The following is a 26,342-nucleotide window of genomic DNA, read 5'->3' on the forward strand; positions in this document are numbered from 1 at the left end:
ACTTATTGGGAAGAGATTTGGCGGGAAAATTGGGAGTGTCTATTAAATTTGAAGAAGATATATGTTTGGTTAGGATGAATAGACTCACTGAAGGGGATTCAGAAAGCATAACACCCTGCGTTTGGGCCAGTCCTGAGAACCCAGGCAGATTGTCGGTTCCGCCCGCAACCATCCAGTTAAACGAGGTTAAGCAAATGCTATTACTAGACAGTGGGGAAGTAATCCCAATGCTACAAATTACTTTAAGTCTCCCACAAGTAACAAAATGAGAAGGTCAGAGTCAAAAGAGGTATGGGATTGATGAGGTAGAGGAAATTAGGTCTCATTTTGTTACAGAACACCTGGTGGTACATAACAGGAAATGCAGCTGAACCACAAGGTCAACAGTTATGCGGCAGGAAGCGTTGCTTAACCACAAAGGGTATAGTGTGAGGCTTATATTCTATGCTGAAGAATGGGGAAACGAAACCTAAAGTGTGCCAGAAAGGGAAAAACAAAACTTAACATCTAACGGCCGTACAAGTGCCACACGAATCTTAAGGAAGTAGGAGGGGGGAGAAACACGAGGTGCGCGCGTGATAGATTGAACGGGATAGGGCAGAAAGATTGTGAGGTTGTTGGCTAATTGATCAGCAGAACCAGCCTAGGCATGTTAGGAATGGCTTAAATTGAGCTGTGCTGAAACAGAGACTTTGGAGATTGGGTGGGGTTCCTGTCCAAGCTCGCCATGCTTTGCAAACCATGCAATAAACGCTTGCTTCTTTGACCTACCCATCCAGAATTCCTTTCTTTCAAACAGATTGGCCTTCTGGCCGTAACACACTCAGAAGATATTTAAAATGTAAAGTAAAGTAAAGTAAATTTAAGGTATAAGGGCAGCCCCATGTAGAGGCTTTTACAGTAGTCTAGTCTCGAGGTGACCGTTGCGTGGATCACAGTTGCTAGGTCGCTGTGCTCCAAGAAGGGAGCCAACTGCCTCGCCCTCCTAAGATGGAAAAAGGCGGATCTAGCAGTGGCGGCTATCTGGGCCTCCATTGATAAGGAGGATTCCAATAGCACTCCCAGGCTCTTGACCCCTGCGCACTGGTATCAGTGGCGCATCGTCAAAAGCCAGTAGGGTGATCTCCCCTCCTGGCCCGCCGCGGCCCACGCAAAGGACCTCAGTCTTCGCCGGATTCAACTTCAGCCCACTCAGCCTGAGCCAGCCAGCCACGGCTTGTAACGCCTGGTCCAGATTTATGGGGACGTCGCCAGTCCGGCCGTCCATCAATAGATGGAGCTGGGTATCATCAGTGTACTGATGACAACCGAGCCCATACCTCCATGCAATCTGGGCAAGGGGGCGCATATAGATGTTGAACAACATCAGGGAGAGAACTGCCCCCTGAGGCACCCCACAGTGAAGTGGGTGTCTCTGAGACAGCTCCCCCCCAATTGCCACCCTTTGTTCCCAACCTTCAAGGAAGGAGGAGCACCACTGCAAGGCTAGCCCCCGAATTCCTGCATCGACGAGGTGGCGGGTCAGCAGCCAATGATCGACCATATCGAACGCAGCCGATAGGTCTAGCAGCAGCAATACTGCCGAGCTGCCTCAATCCAGTTGCCGCCGGAGGTCATCCATGAGGGCGACCAAGACTGTCTCTGTCCCATGGCCCGGGCGGAAGCCAGACTGGCATGGGTCCAGGGTGGAAGCGTCATCAAAAAAATCCTGTAACTGCAACGCCACAGCCCTCTCAATAATTTTGCCCCAAAAGGGCAAGTTTGAGACCAGTCGGTAGTGTGCCAATTCGGCCAGGTCTGATGTAGCCTTTTTCAGGAGGGGGTGGACCACTGCCTCTTTCAGGGGTGTTGGAAAAGCACCCTCTGAAAGAGATTGATTTATGATGTCCCGTATAGGACATCTTAGCTCCTCCTGGCAAGCCTTAATTAGCCAGGAGGGGCATGGGTCCAGATTGCAAGTTGTGGGTCGTGCGGTGCCAAGAATTTTGTCGACTTCCTCCAAGCTGAGCGGGTCGAAGCAATCCAGGGTTAAATCAGAAGACACGCATTGGGCCTCGAGTTCACTTACTGCATCTAAGTTGGCAGGGCAGTCATGGCGGAGCGATTGGACCTTATCTGCAAAAAATTTCGCAAAAGCCTCGAAGCCTATCTCCAATTCCTTAGCATTTGAATTGCCCTGTGGCAATGTAATAAGATTCCGAATTATTCTAAATAGTTGAGCCGGGTGCGAATTTGCAGATGCAATCTTAGCCACAAAGTATGTTTTCTTTGTGGTCTTGGTTGCCATCTTATAGGACTTCATAAACTTCCTATAAGATGTTCTAATCGCTTCGTCGCAGGTACGCCGCCATTGCCTCTCTAGCCATCTAAGACCTTGTTTCAGCTGGCGTAATTCCGGGGTATACCACAGGGCCAGCCTAGTCCGAGGTCGCAGAGGGCGTCGGGGTGCAATCTCTTCTATGGCCCTAGAGAGCCGGCTATTCCAGGTCTCAACCAGGCCATTGAGAGAATCGCCAGAGGGCCAGGGATCCCTCAGGGCCATTTGGAACCGTTCCGGGTCCATTTGGCTCCGCAGGCGAGCCATAATAGGCTCCTCGCCTAAACAGGTTTGGAGAGGCATATCTACACGGGCCTTGAGGGCGAAGTGGTCCGACCATGGCACCGCCTCTGCGGTTATATCGCTCACTGCAACCCCGGCCGCAAAGATCAGGTCCAACATGTGCCCCGCCTGGTGAGTGGAGGTTACAACAAATTGAGAGAGTCCTAGTGTCGCCATGGAAGACACTAGGTCCGTCGCCTGACTGGAGGACGGGTCATCAGCATGGACGTTGAGGTCACCCAGGATTATCAACCTTGGGTGCTCCAGCGCCCAGCCTGTCGCCGCCTCGAGGAGGGACGGTAAGGCGCTGGCTGGTGCGTTAGGCGTACGGTACACCAGCCAGATCGCCAACCCCTCTCCGGCCTCCCACGCCAGACCGGCACATTCAATACCCTCAATCTTTGGGGCCGGGAGCGCCCTAAAGGAGTAAGCCTCCCGTATAAATAATGCCACTCCTCCCCCCCCGCCCGCTAGTCCGCGATTAGTGGAAGACTGAATAACCCAGGGGAGCTGTTTGTGAGAGGGCTACTATGTCACCCTCCCGAATCCAGGTTTCAGTCACGCAAGCCAGGTCCATGTCCTGTTCGAGCAGGAACTCTCGAAGGATTGAGGTCTTATTATTAATGGACCTGGCATTGCATAACACCAATGACGGAGGCTGGTTATTTGGCCTGGCCCTACTACCTGTCACGCTTGGGATGGGACGCAGGTTGGAGGGGGGCCGAGCACTGTTATGTCTCCGTCCTCCTCCCTTGTAGCATCTGCTCCCACCGCCATACCTCCCCCTCCCCAGGAGCACTGGAATCCCTGAGCCGGCCATTCCCCGTTGGTAGCAGCTGCTATGTTAACCACTGTCAAGGGCTGCTATCAAAGATACTCTCACACTACTCCGTCCCACTAGGTCCTAGTATTCCAGTCAACCCAAAACCCCCCCCACCCAAATTCCTTTGTATATATTTGGTAAAATTAATTCAAATAGCAAATCAATTTTAGTCCCCCCCTTGTTAACCAATCTCAATTAGCTAAATTTTTTTAATGTAATCCAATCCAATATATACAGTAAAATGATCAGAGTGAGTCAATTAGTAAACAAAAAAAATTTTTTTTTTAAACTACGGGATTACGGGTAAGTGGAGGTAGAAGTTGTTAAAGTGCGATATAAATGCAGTTCGAGTTCTTCTCATGAGGCAGTAAAGGCACCAGCAGGGTATAGGTGGAGTATTGCCGGTAAGATGTTAAAGCAGTAAACGTGGAATAAAGTGCGAGGTGCAGAGTCAAGTTCAGACGCCGGGGAACTCAACCACGTAATACAGTTTAGATGCTTTAAAAAGGGATTAAGTAAATTCATGGAGGAGAGGCCCATCAATTAATATTAATCATTATGGCAAAATTAAGCCTTCTTAATCAGAGGCAGTAAGCCTCACTTCCCAATACAAATTTCTGCGAGGGCAACAACAGGGGAAGGTTTTGGCCCGTGTTTGAACTTGGGAAGCTTGGTTAGCCACTATGACAAGCAGGATACAAGATTGTGTAGCAGAAAAATAACAAGACATTGCTTGGTTTGAAACGAGGTATTTTACTTTGACATCAAAGCAGGTTCATTTGAGCATCTAGGCTCCCCAAAATAATGAACACCGGACCCCTCTCAAACCATCAGCTTTAAGCAAAAGCGAACCTTCAGCCTGGCCCCTTTACACGTTATCTGATTCACTTCCTCCCTCCCCTTTTCTCCCTGCTATTCCAGCATGTCTGCTTATCTTATTCAACAAGGAGCTTCCTTAAAGGAGTATCTGCCACCAATATACATCTGTGACTCACACTCACTGAGGGCCTGCATGGGTTCTTATCAACTTTGGCAAGAAGCTTCTCCAGAGGGCCTCTTTATCAGTACACACCCATTTAAGCTGCTTGCTTTTCTAACATTTACAGCTCTTCAAATATTGCATCAGACATTCTCTTTGCTGTTAAAGGCAAAACCATATTTTCAATTATTATTATAGGGGTGTTCATAATTATTCAGGGGTCCCTCTTCAATTGGATGTAGCATTGTTCCGATCCAGCTCTACATTTTAAACCATAAACACAACCTTCTCCTCTCTAGCCCCTTTTCCCCATTTTAAATTCCCCAGCCTATCGTAAGGCGGATTATAACGCACTTGACGCGTTCTAAGCATCCAGATCACGTTGTAAACTCCACTAATGCGAAGCATTATTCTGTAAATTTTTACAGAATTTATTGCAAGCGTTTTAGAAGAACCACGGCTGTTACATGAAAAAAGTTACTCTTACATATGCATTTAGTAATAACGTTTACCCCTTTCCCGCTAACACTGCAGGAAGAGCGCTGGCCGGGCTTGCATTTCAGTAACGCAATTAACATTTGCAACGTCCAGTCGGCAAGGAAACTCCGCCTGCTTGTTGGTTTACTCTCTCGAGCAATGCGCGTGCAGCGCAATGCACTTCCGGGACTTCAACGAGCAGCAACTCCTTCGCGGTCCGAAATGCCGGGGCTCGAAGCTGCGGTCGGACATAATTCTTGGCAACCAAGGCTATAGAAGCAGTTCCTTTGCTGTTCCATTTCTAGTCACGGCAGCTGGACTACTGAAAAAAGACAGAAAGGAAAAGCAGAACTGAACACATTTCCTCCTGTTTACCCCCGTCGTTTGTTTCATTTGTTGCCTGTGGCGAGCGGCTCACAAGGTTGCGGCGCGGGCGGCTGCCTGTCTCCTCACTTCTCAGCCTCAGCTGGAGCCTGAGCCAGGGGCTTTCGCAACACTGAGGCGCTTTAAGCTTCGTATGATTTATTTCCTGAGCTGCCACGACTTCACTCCCACAACATTTCTGTAGTTGGGTCCGACTTTGCACCAGCTTCCATTTTAAAACAGGCAGCATAACGACAATTGGATTTAAGGTGAGTGTTACAGTACGGTTGGCTTTGGGGAGAACCTTCTGGCGTTAATGTAGTCGTGGGTTTTGGCGGGAGGTTGTTTTAGGGCTGCGGTGCCTATTTGAAGCTTTCGGATTCTGAGATAAAGTTGGGTTGGGTTTTAATAGCTTGGAGGAAAGGCGTCTGAAAGGGCACAGAAGTTTTGTGAGCAGAAGGAATAGCCAAGTGGAGGTCAAACAAGGATCCTGTATTCAAAGTATTTTGTATATATAGTTTGCTCACCCCCCCCCCCCCCGCCAACAAATATGTGTTTTTCCAACTGTCCTGTTTCTTTCAACTGTTTTGTTTTTTCCTCTACAAGTCAGGCTACAAGCCAGAAGTTCCAAACCATGCATCTGTGTAAACGATAAAGTGTTTCAGTCCAATAGTGACTGATTTTGTGCAGTCAACACGAATGGGGTTGAAGGATCACATTGATTAAACTAATATTCTGTTACATATGATGCATCTATTTAGTTTTGTGTTGAAGTCCTGGGAAGCTGTGACCAACTGTGTCTTTTCCATATTTGTTGACATACTGAAATGCAATAGTACTGGTTTGCATGTGTGATAACTAACATGGGATTTTTCATGCTTTTACATGCACATATGTGGTTTCCATGTAAACTAGAATCAACAGTTGACAAGAGCCTAGTACCCTGAGCAACCTGGAAGATAACCCTAATTGGGTCAGCAACTAGTTTTGATGTGCTCTTACAGTTATCAAGCAAATATGAAGGATTTTGCTTCATTTCTCTTCTGTTTTTGGTTTCCATGTTTGTGGCTTGAACTTTAAGGCCTGCTTCTTTCTCTGCTTGTGTCTTAGGCTAAACAATGTTGGGAAGCATTCCAAAATCAGACAGTGGAGAAAACTTGTCTAAAAGGGTGTAACAGTTTTCTTCTTACTCTCAACCCTTTTAACTTCCTAGTTTTATAATTATTATTTAATACTAGCATTACAGTAAGGTGGCCTCTCAGTTTATCACCATATCAGCTTTTGTGTCAATGGCCCAATAGGATAACTTCTGTGGTTTTTTTAAAATGTAATTTTTTATGGGTATTTTTGTACATGATATATGATTTCTAAAACTTAAAAAATCTAACAATATAGACAATCTGCCTTGAAAAATCAGGACACGTTGGTTTTATATAAACAACAGAGGTATCTAACTGAAATGTAATAATGTAAAATGCATAATAATGACATGAATTTACAGAAACCACACAGTGAGTTCAGCCATGGAAAGATAGTCATGCTCTGTTAAAATAAAGAAGATGTTTTTAGTATATCATTTTAAGAGAACCAGAAACTGCAGGGGAGCAATAAAACAAATATTACAAGCTAGGAACTAATTGGTGTACTAACTGAAACACTTTGGTACACCTGCAGACTGCAGGATATGTGCTGATTATTTTCTTCACCCCAGTGGGGAAAAATCAGCTGTCTTCTGTATTTTTGCTATGCATCAATTTTCTTTGGCTGTTATTTGCACTCGGAATTTCAGATTCTACTATTGGATTTATCAATGTAATGTGAAACTTACACTACCTATTATATAGCATAATGAATTATCTTTAAAATGTATTTTCTAATTATCTTGGCCTGTATTAATTTGATTCCAGATTAATTTGGTTCCTTGTTTGTTTTTGCTGTAACAAACTAGTATTTGATTGCTGATTAATTTGATTCCTTGTTTGTTTTTGCTGTAACAAACTAGTGGCACCTTGAAGACTAACAAATATTCACTCTAGCATAAATTTCTGTGGCCTACAGCCCTCTTCTGCAAATACATGAGATATATCCTCTTTTAGTAGAACATACACACATACATAGTATGGAGAAAAAAGCTGAAACAGCAAGGTCAAAAGGCCACAAAATGTAAGAAGGGGTCTGTTGCAGTCATAATAATGATAGTCTGTTGCAATCATAATAAGGAAGATCCTGGATCTTTAAGGACTACAGATTTGATCATGGCATAAATTTTGCCAGCTCTAGTCCATTTTTGTCAGATGTATGAAGTTGTCAGGTATACCTAAATTAGAAACACTTGAAATATGGAAGAGACATTTCAAACATTGTTTCCACACAATAAGGATTTTCTGCATTGCTTTAGTAGCTGCTGTGAGCGCAGAGGCATATGCATTGGCAATGGAGTTTTTGTACAGGAAAAATGGTGCTGATGTGGATGGGACCTTTGCCACAGAAAAATGGGCACAGTGTGTAAAATTCAACTGCATTCTTTCCCTGTAGACCCAGGGTTAAGACTGTCTGACTAATTTCTGGGTCACTCAGGTTTGTGCTATAGAAGCTCACTGGGTAACCTTTGGCCAGTCAGACCCTCTCAGACTGCAGCAGAATTTTAGTAGAAACAAGGCCATTTTTGGCTTAAGTCCCTATAATTTAATTATCTCTGCTGGTAAGGTAAGTGTAGGTTTGCTTTTCTAAAACTGCTGGGGAGCATTACCTAGGGTTGCTGTGGGAGTGCTTGGTGCCTGCTGGAGAGGAGTTTCTGATTGCTTTTGTGTAGCTGTTGCTGAGAGAGGAGAGCTGTTTGCCTGGGGGTGGTTGCTGGCCCCACCCTCTATTGTTGCTCTGGCTGTTGAGCCAGAGGTGGGTGGGGGCTTGAGCCTTTACATTGCAAGGCTCCTCCTTGCCAGAGGCACGAGCTGAAGGGCTCCTGGCCTGTGGCTCTTAGCCTGGGGATCTAGCCTGGGGGTTCTGTTGGAAGGTGGGTAGTTCCTCATGAGTAGTCTCAAGTGGCAGTTGGTAGTGGAATTTACAGGGAAGTCAAGATAAAGAGAATTTTGAAATGGATTGCAGCAGCATGGCTGGTGAGGGAGCTGAGGCAGTGAAGTGTAAAGACTGTGGGATGTTTGTATTTCTACCTGAGAGTAGCAGTAATTACACTTGCAGCAAGTGTAAGTTAATAGCTCTACTGGAGGAGAAGATATGGGGACTGGAGGTACGATTGTCCACATTGCAGTGTATAAAGGGAGGTGAGGATTTTCTTGACAGAACCCATGAGGCGCTCTTGAAAGGACAAGAAGAGGAAGTGGTATCTCAGCAACTGGAAGAGATTCCAATACAAGAGGAGGGTTCATGTAAAAATGTAACCCAAAGGACCAGGAAGGAGCAGGAAAATCAGGATCTCCCCACAGTAACTGATTCTGAACCATTGGAACAAGGGCTACTTCCCCAGCCTCTGAGAAGCTTGAAGAAAGTTTCTCAGAAGCCTGGAGCTTCCACCCCCCCCCCCCAATATAGGAAGAGGAGGGTGGTGGTAATTGGAGACTTCTTGCTCAGAGGGGTGGAGCCCAAAGTGTGCCAACTGGACTTGTCATCCCGAGCGGTCTGCAGTCTGCCAGGTGCATGCATCCAGGATGTGACAGAAAGGATTGGAAGATTTATCGGGCCCACAGATTATTATCCTTTCTTGCTGATCCATGTGGGAACAAATGATATGATATGATATGATAAATTTATTGTCATTGTTCTCAAAAAAGGAAAATGAGAGCAACGAAATGAGGTGCTCTTCCACAAACATACCAATACATCAACACTAAAGAAAAAAACCATATACATAAACTATTTAAAATACATCTAAAACAAATAACCATTCATGACCCTACATTTAGCCTACATTTAAAACAAATAACCATTCATAGCCCTGCATTTAGCCTAACCACAGCACTTGGATAGAAGCTGCCCTTAAATCTGTTTGTCTTAGCCTTCAACACTCTATATCGTCTGCCCGACGGTAAGATCTCAAATAGCAAGTGGCCCGGATGTGAAGGGTCCTTTAAGATCATTTGTATCTTCCTTTTACATCCCATATTATACAGATCCACCAATGAGGGGAGAGAGCATCCACAAATCTTCTGTGCTCTTACCATCACTCTTTGGAGCACCCTTCTCTCTGCTTCCGTGCAGCTCCCAAACCACACGCAGAAGCAATAAGATAGAATGCTCTCGGAACTACGATAAAAGGCAACCAGCAGACTCCCTGACAGTTGTTGTGATCTTAAGAGTCTTAAATAGTATAGTCGTTGCTGGGCCTTTTTCTCTAGAGCTGAAGTATTTGCCCCCCATGTTAGATCCTGTTACATAGTAATTCCCAAAAACTTCCATTCTGTCACCTGTTCTACCATAACACCATCAATAAACAATGGCTGAATATCCAGACTACTCTTCCTGTAATCCACTATGATTTCCTTCGTCTTATTTACATTAAAAATAAGATTATTTACTTTACTCCAAAGGGACAGCTGATGAACTTCCCTCCTATACGCAGACTCATCATTCTCGGAGATGAGCCCCACTAACGTTGTATCATCTGCATACTTAATGATTTTGTTACTCAGACTACTAGAAACATGATACTGTCCATCACAGCTCTGATTGTATTAGGAAAGACTATGTGGCTCTGGATCAGAAGGTGAAGGAGCTGGAAGCAAAGGTTGTGTTCTCATCAGTTCTTCCAGTTGAAGGCCATGGCTTAGGACAAGAAAGAAGAATACTTCAAATAAATGACTGGCTACGTTGATGGTGTTGTCAGGAAAGATTCGGATTTCTGGACCATGGCTTGAGCTTTCGAGATGGTGGTCTCCTATTGGGAGATGGTTTACACTTACGATGGAAGGAAAAAGGATGTTTGGCAACAGCCTTGCTAACCTAATAAGAAGGGCTTTAAACTAAATTGTACGGGGGAGTGAGTCAATAATTAAAAGCCTTGTATGGTGCCAGAAACTGGGGATAAGAACACTAAAGCTTTGCAGAGAGTGGCGCATACACTAGGTAATGTTAACTTGCAGGTATGTCCGGAAACTTAAACCCTTGGGATGCATAAAACATGGATTCCGATGTCTCTACATTAATGCACAGAGTATGGGAAACAAACAGGAGGAACTGGAAGTCCTAATACAGGAAGAAGACTATAACATAATAGGCCTACTGAAACTTGGTGGGATAACACTCACAACTGGAATATTAGGATTCAGGGGTACAACTTATTTAAAAGGGGCAGACAAATGAGAAAGGGCGGAGGTATATGTATATGTGTAGCAGTATATGTTTATATGTAGCAGTATATGTGAAGGAGGTATATACTTGTGAGGAAATATGTGAATCTGAACATGGCATCTCAGTTGAGAGTCTCTGGGTAAAAATAAAAGAAATAACAGTGATATTATGTTGGGGGGACCACCAAGCCAGGCAGGGGACTTGGATGAGATACCCCTACAACAGATTGCAAAGTTCTCCAAGAGAAGGGACACAGTGATCATGGGAGATTTCAATTACCCGGACATCTGTTGGAAGTCCAACTCTGCTAAAAATGAAAGGTCAAATAGATTCCTGACTTGTCTTGCTGACAACTTCCTTTTCCAGAAAGTGAAGAAGGAAACAAGGGGATCTGCTATCTTGGATTTGATTTTCACCAACAAGGAAGAACTGATTGAAGAAGTGGAAATAGTGGGCACCCTGGGCAGTACTGACCATGTGATTTTGGAATTTACAGTCTTAGGGAGGGAAAAGCTATACATAGTCAGACTTATAGGTTGGACTTCAGAAAGGCAAACTTTGACAAACTTAGAACTATACTGGGTAAATCATATGGTCAGAAATACTTAAGAAGAAGGGGGTTCAATAGGGGTGGGAATTTCTTAAAGGCGAAATAGTGAAAGTGCAATCACAGACAATTCCTATGAGAAGAAAAAATGAAAGAAGCCTAAAGAAGCCGAGTTGACTCCATAAACAGCTCTCTAAAGAATTGAAAATAAAAAAGACTCCTTTAGGAATTGGAAGGAGGACCTTATAACCAAGGATGAATATAAACAAATCACCAGTGCTTGTAGAGAAAAAGTTAGGAAAGCTAAAGTTCAGTATGAGCTTAGGCTGGCTAAAGATGCTAAAAACAACAAAAAAGGGTTCTTTTCTTATGTTCAGAGTAAGAAAAAGAGCAAGGATGTGGTAGGCCCATTGCGAGGGCAAGAAAGTGAAATTGTAACAGGTAATGAAGAGAGGGCAGACCTGCTCAATTCCTACTTTCCCTCAGTCTTCTCTTCTGAGGGGAACAGTGTACAACATGGCAAAAACAGACCATATAAGGAGGGGATGGAGTTCCAACCTAGGATCAGCATAGGGGTAGTATATAAACACCTAGTTTCTTTAAATGAAACTAAGTCCTCAGGGCCAGATAAACTGCATCCAAGGGTTCTAAAAGAGCTTGCAGATATAATTTCTGAACCTCTGGCTATTATTTTTGAGAATTCTTGGAGAACAGGAGAGGTGCCGGAAGATTGGAGGCGGGTGAATGTTGTCCTCATCTTCAAGAATGGGAAAAAGGATCTGGGTAATTACCAACCCATCAGTTTGGCATCTATATCTGGAAAAGTTTTAGAATAAATCATCAAACAGTCGGTCCTGGAACATTTAGAAAGTATGGCTGTGATTACTAAGAGCCAGCATGGGTTGCTCAAGAACAAGTCATGTCAGACTAACCTGTTCTCTTTTTTTGAGAAAGTGACTATCTTGCCTGATCGGGGGAATGCTGTAGACATAGTTTATCTTGGTTTCAGTAAGGCTTTTGATAAAGTTCCACATACTGTCCTTGTTGACAAGTTGGTACAATGTGGTTTGGATCCTGTTACCATTAGGTGGATCTGTAACTGGTTGACAGATCGCACCCAAAGAGTGCTTGTGAATGGTTCCTCATCCTCTTGGAGAGGAGTGACAAGTCGAGTGCCTCAAGGATCTGTCCTGGGACCTGTTTTGTTCAACATCTTTATAAATGATTTAGATGAAGGAATAGAGGGAATGCTTATTACATTTGCAAATTGGGAGGGTAGAAGATAGAAACAGGATACAGGATGGTCTTGATGGGCTGGAAAACTGGGCTAAAACCAATAAAATGAATTTTAACAGGGAGAAATGTAAAGTTCTGCATTTAGGTAGGAAAAATCCAATGCATGCCTATAGGATGGGAGAGATTGTCTTAGCAGTAGTATGTGCAAAAAGGATCTAGGGGTCTTAGTGGATAATACGCTGAACATGAGTCAACAGTGTGATGTGGTGGCTAGAAAGGCAAATGCAGTTTTAGGCTGTATCAACAGAAGTATAGTGTCCAGATCACGTGAAGTGATGGTATCGCTTTACTCTGCTCTGGTGAGAACTCACCTGGAGTATTGTGTTCAGTTTTGGGCACCACATTTTAAGAAGGATATAGACAAGCTAGAATGGGTCCAGAGGAGGGCAACGAAGATGGTGAGGGGTCTGGAGACCAAGTCATATGAAAAAAGGTTGAAGGAGCTGTGCATGTTTAGCCTGGAGAGGAGTCATTTGAGGGGTGATATGATCACCATCTTCAAGTACTTGAAGGGCTGTCATATAGAGGATGGTGTGGAATTGTTTTCTGTGGTCCCGGAAGGTAGGACCAGCACCAGTGGGTTGAAATTAAATCGAAAGAGTTTCCAGCTCAACATTTGGAAGAACTTCCTGACTGTTAGAGCGGTTCCTCAGTGGAGCAGGCTTCCTCAGGAGATGATGGGCTCTTCTTCCTTGGAGATTTTTAAACAGAGGCTAGATGGCCATCCGACAGCAATGAGGACCCTGTGAATTTAGGGGGAGGTGTTTGTGAGTTTCTTGCATTGTGTGGGGAGGGGTTGGACTAGATGACCCTGGAGGTCCCAACTCTATGATTCTATGTCAGTGAGGGGCAGATTGATATTCTCATAATATTCCTGATTGATAACTATATGTAGCTATAAAGTATATGTATGGTTTGTTTTCTCATTATTAGTTGCTATACATCAACCACCCCAAGGATTTGATGGGTTCTTGCTGGGTAGCTGGAATCATTCCTTTACTTGTTATAAAAAGGTAAAGATAGTCCCCTGTACAAGCAGCAGTCATTTCCAACTCTAGGGTGACATCACATCATGATGTTCTCATGGCAGACTTTTATGGGGTGGTTTGCCATTGGCTTCCCCAGTACTTGTTATAAGTGTTATAAGGCAAAGGCAAACCGTGCCTTTGGCCGACTGCATAAAAGAGTGTGGAGCAACAAGCATCTGAAAAAAGGCACAAAGATCAATGTTTACAAAGCGGTTGTGATGACAACCCTCATCTACGGCTCCGAATCGTGGGTTTTATACCGTCATCACCTGCGACTCCTTGAGCGCTTTCATCAGCGCTGCCTTTGCACCATCCTCAACATCCACTGGAGTGACTTTGTGACCAACACTGAAGTTCTCAAGCGGGCAGAGGTTACCAGCATCGAGACACTGCTGTTGAAGACGCAGCTGCGCTGGGCAGGGCATATTTCTAGGATGGAAAACCACCGCCTTCCCAAGACTGCCCTGTATGGCGAACTCTCCACCGGCCATCGAAATAGAGGGGCACCAAAGAAGAGGTACAAGGACTCCTTGAAGAAATCCCTTGGCACCATCACCAGTGGTCTGACCTAGCCTCAGATCGCAAAGCATAGAGGCACACCATCCACCAGGCTGTCTCTTCTTTTGAGAACGCACGCATAGCTGGTCTTGAGGACAAAAGGAGATTGAGGAAGAATCACACTGCTACAGCACCAACCCTAAATCAGACTTTTCCCTGCAGCCACTGTGGCCGGACCTGCCTGTCCCGCATTGGTCTTGTCAGCCACCAGCGAGCCTGCAGCAGACGTGGACTATCGCACCCTTCTTAAATCTTCGTTCGCGAAGCCAAGCCGAGAGAATATATATATTGGGGATGATGCTTTTGTGTGGTCTAATATTTTGATATGATTTTAAGAATCAATGAATAGATCTAGTTTGCAGCATCTGTTCTCTCCCAGTTTCTCTCTAATGAAGTCTCTGGCTAGCCTCATCTATCTCAGAGAGAACCCTGAGTGGGTTCTGGGGTTTTAGGCAGGGGCACTAGAAGTCCATAACACAAACCTACCTCACACGGTTGTTGTAAGGATAAAATGGAGGAGAGGAGAAAGATGTAAACTGCTTTGGTCCCATTGGGGAGAAAGGCAGGTTACAAATTAATTAATAATAAAAAAAATTCTGTCAAAAAAGGGTACAGTTGGTTTGGCCCACCTGAGGTGAGAGAATTAGAAGGTACTGCCCTGTGTTAGGCCCACATGAGGGAAAGAAGGAGAGAGGAAGATACTCACTCTGCCCAAGCACTGCATGAGGTGGCACTCAGCCAATTAGCTGGCAGCCTACCTCTTCTTTTTGTGGCACTAGGCCAAAGCAGATGAATAAACAATAAAGCAATTACTTAGAAACATTAAGACAATTAATCAGTAGTGATGAGGTAGACAGTATGTTCCTGGACAAGGAATTTATATACTTCCAAGATCAAAAGACTAAATAAACAAAATGAGAATGTACAGGAGCAGACAAATGATATGTATCTTCAGAGGCACATTGTGGAATGTAGCTGAACCATAACCGATTGAAAAACAATGCATGCATATTGGCAATGGGAGTTGGCTGTTAACACTTCCCCTCTCCCTCCATCCCCCCTTTGGGAGGGAGGGTCTGAGTCAGGTAGAATGTCTCTTCCCCTTCCTTCTTTTGCAGGGCGGGATGAAGGCAGACTGTGGGAGTAGTATTTTTCCTGCATTTTTCACTTCCAGTCCACCTCTGCTCACAGGGTTGTTCTGAGTATCTAATACAGTGGAAAGGAGAATGAAGTAAGCTGCTTTGGGTCCCCATTGTGGAGAAAGGTGGGTATAAATGAAGTAAACATGTAATAAAGCTAAAGATGGGGATAGATAAAAGATAGTTGTTGGGTTGGGGAAGGACTGAGGGAAATAAGGTGAGGATGTGAGGGTTGCCAAATACTTGGGAAGATGATACAAGAGGAAATGAAGTGCTCCTCACAAGTCCTTGTAGGTTTCCCATTGCGTAACTGGGTCATAGTTTTCCCAGGTAGAAGCTGCGAGAGGGAAGGAAGGATGAAATGCTGAAGAGACAGGGCAGAAAAAGATTGGCTGGTGAGTGGGAAGGAGAGAAGGAAGCAGGGGAAGGGGAGATGCTACAGGGGCTTTCAGGGAAGTGAAAGAGGAAATTATTGGGGAGAGAAAAATGAGGTGCCTCCCACAAGTCCTGGCTGGTCCCTGGAAAAGCTTTTTATTAGAAGAGAAATTAAAGAGCTAAACACATAAAGAAACACAGGAAGGAAAGAGCTTTTTTTTCTTTTTAAAAAAAGGAACAATAAGATATTTACCAATTTTGCAGAGATCCTGGAGGCTGCAGTTAAAGCAGCCAGTATTTCATGGGGAGAAGGGAAGAGAACCAATGGAATGGGAGTGTAGCCAAAAACACATATGCCGTCTGCTGTCAAGATGTGCTTAACATAGGCATAGTCTGTAATAAATGAGATCTTGTTGGGCCGGGCATGTGTGTACCTATTTAAGATTAGGTTGTGGAGATATAAACGTTATAAAGGACGCAGACAAACACAATTAAAGATTTTAAACACAATTAAAGATTTTAAACACAATTAAAGATTATAAAAAAAACTTAAAACATTAGCGCTTGTTGGTCTTAAAGGTGCTTTCTTTGTATCTCTCCTGTGCAATCCAGGGACCTGGACAAAGGAAGCTCTGGCTCTTTCTTTCCTTTCCCACAGGACCAGGATGGGGAGGAGCCTCAGCCAATAGAAGGAAGAGAGACTTGGCTCAGTAGCTCTGCTGTGCAATTGAGAGAGCCTGGCAAAGCAAGCTCTCCCTCCCCCCTTCCTCCCCAAGGGAGGAGCTTCAGTCAATGGAGAAAATAGACATTCTGCTCTGTAGTTCCTGTGCAATTGAGCAAGCCTTGCAAAGCAAGCTGTTATGCAGAAGGCAACAAGAGAGAGGGAGAAGGAAGCATATGACATCCAGTTGCTTGGGCCGCAGGTTTACAGTACTGCCTTCAAAATGGACAGAATGTGTAAATCTGGGATGTCTGGGATGGACAGAAAGTGTAAATCTCTCTGGATGGTTGGATCTGGTGTGCTACAGAGCTGCTGGATGGGAAACCTCAAGGTATTTATTTATAGTGTTAAATGGATGTGAATTAGGGTAAAAGGATCAGGAGGAAGGTTAGTTCAGAGTTTTCCTGGGAACCTCTTTATTCTTTAATTCTCCACCTCTTAAAGTGTGGGGAGAGATTGTTTATCAATTGATCATCTGTCTTCACCTTCAAAAACAGATATTTTTCCAGGCCTTTCTCTGAATTCTTATCCTGCTTCAAGGATCTGTCCTGAGACCTGTTTTGTTCAACATCTTTATCAATGATTTGGATGAAGGAATAGAGGGAATGCTTATTAAATTTGCAGATGATCTGAAATTGGGAGGGGTTGCAAACACAGAAGAAGACAGAAACAGGATACACAATGACCTTGACAGGCTGGAAAACTGGGCTAAAACCAATAAAATGAATTTTAACAGGGATAGATGTAAAGTTCTGCATTTAGGCAAGAAAAATCCAATGCATGGTCATAGGATGGGGGAGTGGTATGTGCAAAATATGTGCAGTGGTATGTGCAAAATATGTGCAGTGGTATGTGCGAAAAGGATCTAGGGGTCTTAGTCAGGGGGTTGAAATTAAATCAAAAGAGTTTCCGGCTCAACATTAGGAAGAACTTCCTGATCATTAGAGCAATTCTTCAGTGGAACAGGCTTCCTCAGGAGATGGTGGGCTCTCCTTCCTTGGAGATTTTTAAACAGAGGCTAGATGGCCATCTGACAGCAATGAGGACCCTGTGAATTTAGGGGGAGGTGTTTGTGAGTTTCCTGCATTGTGCAGGGGGTTGGACTAGATGACCCTAGAGGTCCCTTCCACCTCTATGATTCTGGTTTGAACCTTGCTGGAATCCATTCAGACCAAGAAATGTGTTGTGGTTTTTGGAGATGATATTAATATGAATTATCTCTCTGTGTGCTAAACTACTCCTGTGGGAGGTGGGATCTGACTACTAATAGTATCTTTGAGAAAATGAAAGAGGAAGAACTATGTTCTAAGTCATTTTGTGTCCTCATTGAGGGGGAAATTAATATGCAGATAAATGAAGTTGCATGCACAATTGGACTTCAAAATATTACCTTTTATGGAGAGAACTCTTGAGACATATGAGTGTTGTATAACACTGGTGATTGATTATCAGTTTTATGCTATTATTTTTGGTCCAGGATTTTATCATCTTTAAAGTCTGTGTTCAGGGTTTTTTTTTAAACTACTCTTTTCACTAGTAAGAAGCAAACTGGGTTTCCAGGAATGGTGACTAAATTGTCTGAATGCCAGTTTTCCAAAGATATAAAAACTTGACTTGAATAATGTTGATGTAGAGAAGATATCTATATCAATCAGATTGTCATGTGGTCCTTAGTGTCTCTCTGGGTGATCCTGATATTTCAGCTAGCTTTACAAAGTGAACCTATATTCTCAGATATGGTGAGGTTATAGGACTGAAACTCTATAGGCTGAGTAAAGAGAGTGGAATATATAGATTAGTAAAAACTATGTTGGAGTAGGCATATTGCAAGTTTCTTAATCTCAGTGTTATAGGTTTTGAAAAAATTGTATTTACTGATGTGTTTTCTCCTTCTCCATTAAGTTTTTGTTTGTTTGTTTTTAAAAACGTTTTTCCAGGATATCCCATGAAGGCTAATTTACAGGGGTGGCCAAACTTGCTTATGTTAAGAGCCACATAGAATAAACGTCAAATGTTTGAGACCCATGAGGAAGGAAGGCAGGCAAATAGATGGGGGAGGGGGAAAGAAAGCAACTTTAAATGTATTCTCCAAGCTGCTGGCTAGCTTGAGAATGCATTTAGAGAAATACCTTCTCCAAGCCAGCCGACAGGGCAGTGGGGGCTTCGATAGCCACACCAATGTGTGTGAAAGAGCCACATGTTTGGCCACTCGTGGTGTTGCCTGGGCACCCACCCTCCCACCTAGGGTGGGCTTTCCTTGTGTGTAGAGACACTCCAATACCCAGAGAGAAACCATAGCCTCCACAGTAGTGTCCGCAGAAATGGCAGGCTTGGCATTAATGATGGGTCTGCTAGGAGCCATTTCTGTGCCTGAGAGAGGAAAACAGGTTCACAGTGACAAGCTGGTTGTAATATTCCTCTGTGCTCTCCCCCCCCCCACTTCCTCGCAAGCATTCTTCTCTTCTCTGGGAAACAGAATGGGCAGTTGCCATAATCCAAAGATCCCAGTTTCTAATGGACTAAGAGGCTTCCTGTTGTCAGGACAAAGTACACAAACAAAAGGATCCTGCCTCTGGCTCATCCTCCATGGCATGAATGAATTATATTTTGTTAAATCTTGCCACACTCTGATACTAATGTTATCTGCTCCCTCTAGCCATGACTTCTTGTAGGAAGGAAGCACACAACACACGTGTTCTGGGAGAATTGCTTAGCTTGCAAGCCAGCAATCTTTATTTTATAGGGTTTAGTTCTTAGATTTCGTCATATTAGTCACAAGATTCTCACAAGAAACATGCAAAGCATTTACCGACCTTTACCCTAGCACATATCCGGAAATGACTCGTCTCAATGTGACAGACGTTAGAACATTTCTATTTCTCCACATTTGGAAAGTACCAGCTGGGCTTTGTCTGGGTAGCTAAACTAACTCGTGATACTCCCATACTTGTGACAGGTTCAAATACATCCCATTTTTGCCTATCCTGTGTCACTGCTCACAAAGCAGTTGAATCCAACGAAGACAGAGGTCCTTTGCTTGGGCCGCGGTGCCCCAGGAAGGGAAATCCCTCTTCTGGTTTTTGACAGTGTGCCGCTGAAAGCGGCCCACAGGGTCAAGAGCTTGGGGGTTCTTCTGGAGCCTTCACTGTCAATGGAGGCACAGATAGCAGCCACTGCCAAGTCCGCGTTTTTTCATCTTCGACGGGTGAAGCAGTTGGCCCCCTTCCTTGAGCACCGGGACCTAGCAGTGGTGATCCATGCAACGGTCACCTCGAAATCTTTGCCCACTCCTCATTTTAAGATCCCCATGGGGGGCAGGAATGGGGTGGGGGCAGCCTGGAGCAGCAAAAACCCTAGCACCCCCACATCCACAGGTCCGTGGAAAAATTGTCTTCCACAAATCTGGTCCCTGGTGCCAAAAAGATTGGGGGCCACTGTTGTGTAGAGAGACTTGGAATTAGTACAACAAATAGATTGACCAGGATTATTTAAGCATAATCCTCAAGTGTGAAGAAATAATATTGTGTGTGCATTTAATTTCACTGCCTTGGCAGATGCTATCAAGAAGACCATCCTTAAGTACCAGTTTTCAGTAAGACATCTCCTGGGTTATGAGGAGCTGCCTTATATTGGGTTTAGGAGTAACAAGAATATTAGAAATATATTGGTTAGAGCAGATGCTTTATCGCCTAATATAAATCCCGGGTCCCCCCGTGGACATCATAAATGCAGCTCTTGTTGGTATGTTTCATGGGTTGGGAGGTAAAACAATTAGTGTTACCCAATTTTTCTAAGGAATTAGTGACTTTCACCAACTGTGCAACAAAATGGATTATTTATCTAATCCAATGGTCATGTTCTTTGCTGTATGTGGAGTCTTCTATTTGGGCTGTTAAAACCCGTATAGTAGAACACCATTCATGTATAAGAAATAAAAATTTAGAGGCCTCTCTTGCACAGCATTTTTTTAAACAAGGGCATATGCCTGATGATTTTACTGGTAAGGAAGTCAGTCATTTTAAATTTTAATAGCGTGACACGACGTTCACAGCTGTTACTCATTTCATTATCAAATTATAAGAAAGCTAGGGTTAGATGTTATTGTTAGGCGAGGCAAAACCAACCATAGAAATTTCTGAACGATTGTCATGTTTGTAAGGTGACTGGTGGCTCAATGAATATTGTTTGTGTGTTGCATTGAGTGTCAGATTCATCTGTTTATGTTTCTTATGTGACGGTTCTCTGTGTATTGTACCATATACTATTACTAGTTACCCATGACTTGTTTTATGTGTCTAAGAGAACATCAGCTTGATGGAAAATTATAAAATAATTATCCGATGAAGATATTACACAAGTGTTGGCTGGATCTGGGAACAGCCTCATGACTGTTTGAATGACTGCTTGATTCGTCTTCATCTGTCCTTGGAAGCAGTGGTGATGTAGCAAGCCTGGACTGTTTCAAGAACTGTGTTTTCAGTTGTCAAGCCCTGTTGGATGGCTGATTAGATTCACATAATTGGTTTCTTTGGACTTATGCTCCTATACTGGTTTCAGTGGTATGAAGACTGTTTCCTATTGTTGGTTAATATGTTGTAAATTGTTGATTTGTATTATATTAAATATGGAAAGAGTCATTATTGCAACTGAATGAGAAAAGACATGTTTGTTTTATTTTGTAAAATTTGTTTATTCTGTGTGCTACACACAATTGTTTATATCTGTTACTGCTTCCCATTTTTTAGGCAATTCAGACTTGGTTCACTCCAAATTTCTTTAATTCTGAAGTGATCATATATATGATTTATTAAATTGAAAACCAAATATTACTGACTAAATAAGCAACCTGGAAGAGATATTTTTGTTGTTGGCTTTGGTTTGCTCTTGTTCTCTTGTCATACCATTTCATTTCTAAATCTTTCAGAAGTATTATGAATGAGGCACATATAATGAAATATTGAAGATTAAAATGTTTCTATGCGGGATACTTTTTCATTGATCCTTCTTACAGCCTGTGTGTTGGAGAAAAAGCTCCATGAGGAGGCATTTGGAAAGGTCACAGAACAAAAAAGAATATAAAAACAGGCTTAATATTTCTTATCTGGCATAGGTTTACCAGGTGAAGCACAATTCCAAGTACAAGTGGAAAAGACCTCTAAAAGGTTAAAAACTGGTTGGATGAAATAGAAGCCAGAGGGAGAGGGATAATAAAACTTGTACAAGGGGGAAAAATAGACCACCAATTTATAGATCCCACCTGATTAAGTAAGTACTGGAAGTTATATAGAGTTATTTAATTTAACTTACCATGTTTTACATTTGTAGAAATTTTAAAAGCAAAAATTGTTAGCAAAAGCAACTGCTTAGAATGATGAGATCATTATTATAAATGATTTCATTTTAAAACTTAGAAGTGATAGAAAACATGTGGAGATATCAGAGTCTGCATGTCTCATAGTGGGGTATTTTGTACCTGGAACAGTGTTTAAATAAATTGGAGTGTCGGGGGAGGGGATTCCCAAGAATGCTGGAAGAAATTGTGGAGATATGGGCTAATTAATTGCTTAGTAATATCAGCATTAATCAATCATTTGGCTAAACCTTGAAGTTATGCCCCCCCCTCCTTTCCATCTTGCAGTCCCTATTCTCTGGAACTCTGCACATATTTACATCTACCTGTTAGACTATGGAAGGGCTAAAAATCAGTGAGGACCATCTCTCTCACACAGAAAGCTTCTCACACAACAAGCTGTTTTTAAGAATGAACTCTGTGCAGTTTTACAGAGTGAATTTTTTACCATTTCACTCAGCCAAAGGTTTTGGCTGGTCACTATGACCCACAGGATCAAAGCCCAGAAATTCTCTTCTGCTTGGGGGGCGGGGGGCACAGTGGAAGGGCTTCTAATAATAATAATAATAACTTTATTTTTATATCCCGCCCTCCCCCGCCAAAGGCGGGCTCAGGGCGGCTCACAGACATGGAATTCCATGATTCAATAAAACAATATAAATAACAATTTTAAATACAATCAATTACATAAATAAATTAGTTAAAAATAGATAAAATAGGTGCTATAAAATACTATACATCGTAATCATACATAAGATGGCTAGATGGCTGCAATCAGTTTAGCCAGGTTCTGTCTTAAAAGCAAGCTGAAAAGAAATGTTTTGCAAGCCCTGCGGAAGTCCCGCAGGGCTCGCACCATCTCTGGAAGTTGATTCCACCATCGAGGGGCCATTGCTGAGAAGGCTTGCTCCCTGGCTGTCTTCAATCTAGCCTCTCTTGGCCCAGGGATTGTTAAAAGATTTTGAGAGCTGGATCTCAGTGCTCTCTGGGGAACATATGGGGAGAGGCGGTCCCTTAGGTAGGCAGGTCCTCGGCCATATAGGGCTTTAAAGGTGATGACCAGCACTTTATAGCGAACACAGTACACAACCGGTAGCCAGTGCAGATCCCGCAGCTTCTAGCACCCGGGCTTCTAGCACCGCTGGTGGACGACTTGATGGCACTTGGGTTTTTTGGCCACTCTGAAACAGAGCGTTGGACTGGATGGGCCATTGGCTTATCCAACATGGCTTCTCTTATGTAATCTAAGAGAAAGATATAAACAGGATGTTCAAAACAAAAATCACTGCTAGGGTTCTGGGAACAAGATTTTGTGTGTGACTGAATAAGAAGGATAATATACATTAGGGTAATATATATATATATCTCCCCCAAAAAACACTTTTAAGATGGACAAAGTGGGATCATTTGAGGAAAAGGAACCTTACTTAAATCATTATAGAAGCCTAACAGGCTACATGGTATTGATTTCATTTAGTATGAAGCACTATGAATCAGGCCAGAACACAAAACACTTTGCTAGCTAGGATAATATTTCAACCAAGAATCTTTCCTTTGGAAAGCCACTGAATTTTTTTAGTTGGACAGATGAGAAGGGGAGTTTGAATGGGAGGAAAGTCCTGGGGGCAGGTTTAAACATTTATTATATGCACACAAACCTAGGTTCATAGGGTCATAGAATCATAGAGTTGGAAGGGATCTCCAGGGTCATCTAGTCCAGCCCCTTGCACAATGCAGGAAATTCACAAATACCTACCCCCCGCCCATACATCCCCAGTTACCTTTGCTCTATGCCCAGAAGATGGCAAAAATTCCAGGATCCCTTGTCAAACTTGCCTGGAGAAAAATTTCTGACTGACCCCAAAGTGTCAATCAGCATTTTCTTGGCCACAGGAACTAAACACTAATGCAACCCTTCCTGCCCTCCTTCTCATGATCTGCCTAATTCACAGAATCAGCATTGGCCATCTAGACTCTGTATAAACACCTCCAAAAGAGGAGAGTCTACCACTTCCCAAGGAACTCTTACTGAGGAGCCACTCTTTCAGGAAGTTCTTCCTATATTTAGTTGGAAACTCTTTTTAAAAAAAATTTCAACCCATTGGTTCTGGTTTGACCTTCTGGGGCAACATAAAATAATTCCGCAGTATTCTCTATATGACAGCCCTTCATGTAATTGAAGATGGTGATCATATCACCTCTCAATTGACTCCTCTCCAAGCTAAACATACGCAGCTCCATCGACCTTTCTTCATAGGACTTGGTCTCCAATCCCTCACTATCATCATAGTCCTCCTCTGGACACATTCCAGCTTCTGTATCCTTCTTAAATTGTGGTGTCCAAATCTGAACACAATACTCTAGGTGGGGGTCTAACCAGAACAGAGTAAAGTGATCCTATCACTTCACATGATCTGGAGGCTATACTTCTGTTGATACAGCCCAAAACTGAATTTGCCTTTTTAGCCACCACATCGCATTGCTGACTTGTTGAATGTATAAACCACTAAGACTCCTAGATCCTTTTTGCACATGCTATCGCCAAGGTAAATCTCCCCCATCCTATAAAGATGCATTTAATTTTTCTTATCTAAATGCAAAACCTTACATTTATATCTCAGTTAAAATTCATTTTATTTGTTTTAGCCCAGTTTTCCAACCTGTCAAGATCATTCTGTATCCTGTCTGTCTTCTATTGCAGGGTTTCCCAAACTCTCCTCCCACCTGTGGCCTGGTTATTTTTGCACTTCTCCTTTGTGGCCGACTAAGATTTGGGGGTGGAGACAGGAGACAGGAAATGATGTACAAACATGTTTTCTCTTGCAATGTTTTGTTTAGGAAAGGTTGGAGAATAGTGGGATTTCGCAATGCAATTTTAAAAATAAAACATAAAGAAAAAGCACAAGAATCACACAGCAGAAAACTAAAAATATAAAATGCTCTCAGCCTGGGAAAACATGAAATGACAGGAGGGAAGAAAGAAAGGAAGGAAGGAAAGAGAGGAGGAGAGGGGGAGGGGGGAGTAAGGAAGACAGGGGGAAAGACTGACAGAGAGGGAGGGACGGTGGCTCAGTGGTAGAGCATCTGCTTGGGAAGCAGAAGGTCCCAGGCATTCAATCCCTGGCATCTCCAAAAAAGGGTCCAGGCAAATAGGTGTGAAAAACCTCAGTTTGAGACCCTGGAGAGCCGCTGCCAGTCTGAGAAAACAATACTGACTTTGATGGACCAAGGGTCTGATTCAGTATAAGGCAGCTTCATATGTTCATATATGTTCATATGAGAGAGAGAGAAAGAAAGAAAAAAAGAAAGGAAAACATGAAATGGCAGGGCATTTCAAGTCCCCCCCCCCCCCCCCGTACTCAGATTAGTAATGGAAAGAAAGGAAGGAGGGGGAGATGGGGAGGGAGAGGTAGAAAGAAAGACTGAGAAAAGCAAGAGAGGAGTGGAGTGGAGTGGAAAATAAAGCAAATAGGGTTGCCTTCCAGTGCCCTTCTGGACATTGAAATTGACCTGGGGTGGGTAAGGGAGGGAGGAGGGGGGCAAACTAGGCATTTGCCTCCCCCCTCCCCTGTGTCGTGCCTAGTTTGGCCCCCTGCCTCCTCCCTCCCTTCCCCACCCCAGGTCAATTTCAGTGTCCAGAAGGGAGCTGCTCAGGGCTGTGTAAAGGCGCCCCTCCCATCACCTGATCATCGGGAAAACGGAGCTCACTCAGCCTAGGCAGGCCAGCGGCAGTAGGAACCAACCCCATCTGGAAAGGGCTCTGCCACTGCAGCGGGTAGAGCCGAGCCCCATCGCCGGCCCCTCCCCTCGTGGGATCAGAGGGACACTGCGAGGAGCTTTGGCAGGGGCGGCCTGATTGGAAGTTATTTCAATGGCGTGCTGAAGGAAGTGAGGGAGGGGCAAAACTTCTCCTCCTCCAGCCTGCTCTTCAAACGTCGAATGAGGCTGGGCCCTGTTGAAGCAGGTAGGGCCTCTGAGCTTCCTCTGATCATGCGGGTGGGAGGGGCGGAGCATGGCGTGGCGCTGGGGAAAGGAAGGGAGTGGTGGTAAGCTGAGACAGTGGCGGCAAGCTGAGCCTCGTCATGCTGGGGGGCGGTGACGGAGCGGCGTGTTGCGGCGCTGCAAGGGCAGGGGGGTGGCGGCAGCAGGGTGGGTGTCAGAGGGCAGGGAGTGGTGGCCTAGTTGCAAACAGGCCCCAGACCGGTACCAGTCCGTGACCTGGGGTTTGGGGAACCCCTGTTCTACTGTATTTGTGACCCCTCCTAATTTAGTATCATCTGTAAATTTAATAAGTATTCACTCTATTCCTTTATCCAAATCATTTATAAAAATGTTGAACAAAATAGGTCTCAGGTCAGGTCCTCCTTTGCCTTGTTTGAAATTGATTGCTAATGTGATTTTAATATTATGTATAGCCATGGATCATGAGACTGTGCTTGCCAAGCAGTCTAACATTATACATAATATACACTATACACCATGTGCTACAATATACACTATGTGCTAGAGTATTCATATTGCTGATAACTAGGATTAAGTTAGAAGTCAAGTCAGAATAATTATTCCAAAGATTTGACCTTCAGATGGATGTTATCAGAAGACAGTGTTGAGTAGCATCTAAGTTTAGGAAAAATCCTAGAATGGCACAGCTTGACCCAGTGAGTTGAGATGTCGTTTGCAAGGAGAAACCCCAGAATGGGTCAGGTTGACCTAGTAGGGTTGAGATACCCTGTGCAAGATGAAAAACCCATACAGGACACACATGGTTTTCTTAGCAAATCTT

At 43.7% G+C, this 26,342-nt stretch overlaps 1 protein-coding gene across 1 annotated transcript in view; it reads left to right on the forward strand.

Annotated features, from left to right (window-relative positions):
* The first annotated feature begins 5,047 nt into the window (after positions 1-5,047).
* The window catches only part of LOC132567317 (uncharacterized), a 63,590-nt gene continuing 42,295 nt past the window's right edge, over positions 5,048-26,342 (forward strand). Inside the window, exon 1 of the mRNA XM_060232999.1 lies at positions 5,048-5,510. The gene's annotated coding sequence lies outside the window, so the exon portion shown is untranslated. The remainder of the gene's footprint in view (positions 5,511-26,342) is intronic.

This window comes from Heteronotia binoei, chromosome 2 (genome assembly GCF_032191835.1).
Source record: "Heteronotia binoei isolate CCM8104 ecotype False Entrance Well chromosome 2, APGP_CSIRO_Hbin_v1, whole genome shotgun sequence".
Taxonomy (NCBI): domain Eukaryota; kingdom Metazoa; phylum Chordata; class Lepidosauria; order Squamata; family Gekkonidae; genus Heteronotia; species Heteronotia binoei.